Here is a 6,509-nt window from a genome sequence, read left to right as displayed (position 1 = left end):
CTGATCCTAGCCATTTCTGCTCACCATTTTTCAAAATGATTCTGAGACATGCAGGGAAATAAAGAGAGGGCTTAAACCCTTTCTTATAAAGCAACGACATGATCTCTTTGTACTTCACGTTCAGCCATAACCTCCGGTGCATGATCTTCCACGAATCTAATTTTCTTCCCATTGAAATCAATCGTTCTGACTCGACTGGAATGTCGGATTAAAAGCTCCTTACTGTGAAATTCATGAAAGCATAAAATGACTGACCTGGGACGTTCCCTTGCCTTGGGTTTCAGCAATAGTGATCGATGGGCATGGTCCAACTTAGGCACGGACGGCAATAAATCTGGGAATAGCTGTTTCAAAAAGCTTGCAAAGAACTCCATGGGGCAATCACCTTCAATTGATTCTTGAAGACCCAAAATACGTAAATTGTTCTTTCTGCTTCTGCCTTCCAGAGTGAAACTCTTCTTTGTTAACTTTTCATTAGATAATGATAACTTTTTGCAGATCTTACTCATATCTTCTGTCCGCTTCCAATAACAACAAAGCTTCTTTATTCTCTTTAATTCGCTTTTCATGTTCATTTAAAGTTTGTTGAATAGTGTCAAATCTCTCAATCTTCTACATTCAAAGGAATAAAGTCCTAACCTATTCCATCTTCCCTTATAACTCAGATTTTCCAGACCTGTCATCGTCCTTGTAAATTTTCACTGTATTCTTCAAATGTATTTACATCTTTCCAGTAGGGAGGTGAACAAAACTGCTCACAATACTCCAATTAGGCCTCACCAATGTCATATACATCTTCAACATATCATCCCATCTCCTGTACTTAATACTTTGATTTGTGAAGGCCATTGTGCCAAAAGTTTTCTTTATTACCCTATCTACCTGTGAGCCACTTTCAATGAATTATGGGCCTGTAGTCCCAGATCCCTTTGTTCTACCACACTTCTCAATGCCATAGTGATCACTTTGTAAGACCTACACTGGTTGGTCCTCCCCAAATGTAGCATCTCGCACTTGTCTGCATTAAATTCCATCTGCCATTTTCCAGCCTATTTTTCCAACTGATCCAGATCCCTCTGCAACCCATGATAGCCTTCTTCATTGTCCACTGCACTCCCAATCTTGGTGCCATCCACAAATCTACTGATACAGCAAACCACATTGTCATCCACAAAGTACACTGCAGATGCTGGGGTCAAAGATGCTGGGCCCCTGCCCCCTCACTCTTCAGTCCTGACGAAGGGTCTCGGCCCGAAGCATTGACTGCTCGTTTCCACGGATGCTGCCCAACCTGCTGAGTTCCTCCAGCCTGTTGCACATTATCATCCAGATTGTTGATTATAGATGACAAACAACAATGGACCCAGACACAGAGCCCTGCAGCACTCCACTAATTACAGTCCTCCAGTCAGAGAGGCAACGATCTATTGCCACTCTCAAACTTCTCCTGCAAAGCCAATGTCTAATCCAATTTACTAACTCATCTTGAATGCTGAGGACTGAACCTTCTTGACCAACCTCCCATTCGGGACATTGTCAAATGCCTTGCTAAAGTCGGTGCAGACAACAATCAATGCCTTGCTTCCATCCATTTTCCTGGTAACTTCCTCAAAAAAAAAAACTACAAGATTGATTAGACATTACATACCATGCATGAGGCAATGCTGACTATCTTTAATCAGTCCATTGTCTATCCAATTACATATATTTGGTCCCTTAGAATACCTTCCAATAACTTTCTCTCTGTAATCTGTATAGGGTCTATGAAGTTGATGCCGCTTTGCCTCACTTATATGGACTCTGCATCTGTCTCCTGAGTAAATATAGATACAAATAATTCTTTTAAGATCTTCCCCATCTCTTTTGAATTCACACATGGATTACCATTCTGATCTTCCACAGGACTGATTTTGTCCCTTGAAATCTTTTTGCTCTTCATACATCTGCAGAATCCCTTAGGATTCTCATTCACGTTGTCTGCTAGAGTTACAAGGTGGGCGTTGATGGCAGACCCAAATGCAAGACACAGACACTGAAGTACTAGGAACAGGACTAGGCTTATTGAGATAGCAAGGTGAGTATGGAAGTAATGACTCTGGACATTGACACACAGGGCCTAGGATACAGGGCCAGGGCTAGTCCTAAGACTAGGAAAGTGGAACCAAGACAAGGAACTAGGAACTAGGTGCTTGGGCTAGGACTCCGAGCCAGAGACTGGACGGGGACCCAGAACCTGGGTCCGGACTCGGGCTCAGACCTCCGATCTAGGCGAGGACGAAACATGGCTACAGGACTGGACGTGGAAATCTTGCACAGGACGAGGCACACAGACAGGACAAGAGCACAAAGCTATGACTTGGACAGGACGAGGTTCTTGAACTAGGCTTGGACAGGACGAGAGACTCCTGGACACGATGAGGGAACTTCAGCACAGGATGAGGGAACTCCAGCACTGGGCTGGGCAATGTACTCCTGGGCTGGGCGAGGAATCTCCAGCACCGGACAAGGAATCTCCAGCACTGGACGTGGCTCTTGGACTAGTTTTGGCTCAGCTCTTGGACTCGGTTTAGTTACTCGGCTCTTGGGTACAGGGCCGGGACCCTTACTAGGACACAGGGCCGGGACCCTTTCTAGGACACAGGGCCGGGACCCTTTCTAGGACACAGGGCCGGGACCCTTACTAGGACACAGGGCCGGGACCCTTTCTAGGACACAGGGCCGGGACCCTTTCTAGGACGCAGGGCCGGGACCCTTTCTTGGATGCAGAGCCAGGATGACTGCCGAGAATATTTGCCGAGGTAAACTGCTGAGGATTTGGATGGGGACGATCCAGCACAGGACAAGGAATCTCCAGCACCAGGCTGGGCGAGGCACGTGGACTGAAAGAGGCCCCAGAACTGGAACTTGAACAGGGAACACGGTACTCCAGAACAGAGCCTGGACAAGGACCCAGAACCTAGGTCTTGGTTGGAACTAGGCACTTGGGTCTTGACTCAGAACCAGGACCCGGGTCTAGGCTAGGACAAGACATGGCTACAGGTCATGGTGTGGCTTCAGGACAGGACGAGACACATGGACTGGATGAGAACGCAAAGACTTGACTAGGTCTTGGGAGACTAGAAATACGAGCCTTGGCTTGGGCAGGACACGGGACTCTTGAGCAAGACACAGGACCCCTGGGCAGGCGTAGGTTGCAGGCAAGGCTTCCAGGCGAAGGTTTCAGGCGGGAAGTGAAGGGAACAGTCCGGAAGGGAATCCTTGGTTTGCAGAGTTATTTATATGCTAGCCCAAAACGAGAATCAGGTGCCCCGATTAAGGCACCCAATGGAACAAGGGAAAACAGGAAAACCCGGAATAAGGAATTGAGGGACCAGACCATGAATCGGAATGTGGATTTCATGGACTGGACCATGACAGCTAGGGCAACCTCAGCCTTTTTTTAGCCCTCCTGATTTCTTTCTTATGTGTTCTCTTTCATTTAACATATTCCATAAGAACCTCATTTGTTCTTGCATGCCTATACCTGCTATGAACTTCCTTTTTTTCATGAGGTGAAGGGAGAAGAGCAAGACTCATGTGTGACTGGAACAAGGAATTCTATGGAATATCTACCGGGGGGTGGACACAGCTCGGAACTGTATGGGTTTATCTGGCAATGCTTCTCATTAAGACCAGCTGGCTGTCCAACTCCCCATTTCATCCATGTGGTTACCATTGTCAGCCATATTGGGAGCTCCAAAGGGTGACTGATTGGAGCCTCACTACCTCGTTGATCCCATTTCCAGCCCATCCTTGAGGTAAATATCATGTATTTGGATTTTCAGAAGGCCTTTGACAAGGTGCCACACATGAAACTGCTTAACAAGCTATGAGCCCATGATATTACAAGGAAGATTCTAGCATGGATATAGCAGTGGTTGATTGGCAGGAGGCAGAGTGGGAATAAAGTGAGACTTTTCTGGTTGGTTGCCGGTGACTAGTGGTGTTCCACGGGGGTCTGAGTTGGGACCAAACATTTTTATGATATATGTTTAATGATTTGGATAAAGGAATTGATGGCTTTGTTGCAAAGTTTGCAAATATTATGAAGTTGGGTGCAGGGCCAGATAGTTTAGAGGAAGTAGAGAGGCTACAGAAGGACTTAGACAGATTAGGAGAATGGGCAAAGAATTGGCAGATGGAATACTATGTTGGGAGTTGCACTTTGGTAGAAGAAATGAAGGGGTTGACTATTTTCCAAATGGAGAGAAAATAGCAGAATTCCCTACAGATTAATTTGCAGGTTGATTCTATGGTGAGGAAGGCAAATGCAATGTTAGCATTCATTTCAAGAGAACTAGAATATAAAAGCAAGGATGTAATGTTGAGACTTTATGAAGAACTGGTGAGGCCTCACTTGGAGTGTTGTGAGAAGTTTTGAGCCCTTTATCTTCACAACGATATGCTGAAACCGGACAGGGTTCAAAGGAGTTTTACAAAAATTATTCCAGGATTGAACGGTTAATTCTCAAAAAGGATAAAGATCCTACTGATTGTGCCTCATACAGACCTATTTCATTTTTGAATGTTGATGCTAAGATTCTCTCAAAGATAATTGCCAATCGATTGGAGAGTGTTTTGGGTAAAATCATTTTTAAAGATCAAACAGGTTTTATAAAGGGTCGTTATTCTTTCTCAAATGTTCGGAGATTATTTAACATTATATATTCACCTTCTTCTAAAACTCCACAATGCGTTATATCTTTGGATGCAAAATCATCAGTCAAATCCATCGACATCAAGGCATCAAAAAAAATGTCACCTAAGAGCAAAGCAATCTATGTGGTGGCCTGGTCTGAGCACACAGTTGGGAGATTAAGTAAAGCAATGGGAAGCATGCAGAAAACAGCACAAAATCATGCCGGACCTCTCTATCCACAGAATTCCCAGACCTTCCATGGCAAATTGCAGGAACAGGCATTTTTGACCTGAAAGGAGACAAATATCTTCTCACTGTGGATTACTAGTCATGGAATGTTGGTGTCTGAGCTGTCCTTTACATCCTCAGCAGCAGTTATACAACACCTGAAAACTGTATTTGCTGACCATGGAATACCAGAGACAATTGTGTCAAACAGTGGTCCACATTTCAACCACTCAGAATTCAAAGCCTTTGCTAGGGACTAGGAGTTCAAACACCAGACAAGTAGTCCACAGTACCCACAGGCAAATGGAGAAGCAGAAAGAGTAGTGCAAGCTGTTAAGAGTCTCTTACTGAAGGCAAAAGACCTCTACAAAGTACTGCTAGCTTATTGTTCCATGCCTCTTGCGAATGACTACAGTCCATCAGAGCTGTCAACGGGCCTTGCGAATAAGCCCGCCCTTGCTTCCTTCCCATCTCCAACCTCACTTAGTGGACTTAGACAAAGTGAGAAATTCTGAGACAAAACAGAATGAGAAAATAAAGATCATGCATGCTCTCAGACACAGAGCAAAATCTTTGACACCGCTCAGGGGTATCGAAGCTGTTTGGGTTTCAGACCAATTCACCAAAGGAACAACAGTCTGCTGGTATGCACCATGATTGTTTGTGATCAGAAAATTCCAAGGTGAAATCAGGTGGAACAGACATGCGCTTGTGCGCCTTCACAGTCCACAAAAGGTAGAGAAAGAAATAGTAGCCTGATCTTTATGATTAGGACCACTTACCTGAGGTGGATGTACTGTTCAAGAATCTCTATTTTCTCCTACACTTCCAAGAACCTATACCAGGTCAGGTCATTTAGCTATCCTACCACAGAGATATACTCCATAGCCTAATAGCCTAGGGCAAGTGTCTAAAGAGGCAGAATAATCTTCTCACTTGCCAGAATGTTCAGCTGGTCTACTCTGACCTCCATTAGATTTACTGTTTGTTTTCAAATGTTCCAATGTTAAAAACATTTCACAAAGTCAGACTACTGAACCTCACCTTAGCCATCTGTCACTGTAGCCTCCAAACTAATGCCTCTACACTTCTCCTCTCACAGCACTTCGTCTCAGCCCAGCTGCATTCAAAATCTTACCTGAGTATTATTACATCTTACTAAAACTGTTTTTTCCCCTAAAGAGCTCCTCTTATTCCTCTTGCCACTACACCTGACTTTTCATGCTGAAGCCTCTTGAGCAAGAGCCTCAGCTCCCACACTGGATGCCTCAAATTGGTCACTCTGCTTGACCCAAACTTTTTTTTTAATTGGCTGCTACCAATTAGCTAATTAGCCTATAAACTATTAACTAACAATTTGAAAATGTGCTTCTTCAAAACTCACCAACAAGTCCTGAGACCTATCTCCTTTATACTGTTGCACCTCTCACTCCAAGTCCCATCTCTTGTTCAGTGAATTTTTCATCTTACAAACTGGAATAGATTGTTAAATGAGAAAAATGGGATATGGCTTGGAGGATTATACTTGAGGCCACACAATTTGTGTTTGATTTGCCCTACTGCTCACCACAGCATTAGCTACACTTGTTATTGTAATGATAAA

This window comes from Hemitrygon akajei, chromosome 7 (assembly GCF_048418815.1).
Source record: "Hemitrygon akajei chromosome 7, sHemAka1.3, whole genome shotgun sequence".
NCBI lineage: Eukaryota > Metazoa > Chordata > Chondrichthyes > Myliobatiformes > Dasyatidae > Hemitrygon > Hemitrygon akajei.
The sequence above is the reverse complement of the archived record's forward strand: the minus strand, read 5'-3'. Positions refer to the sequence as shown.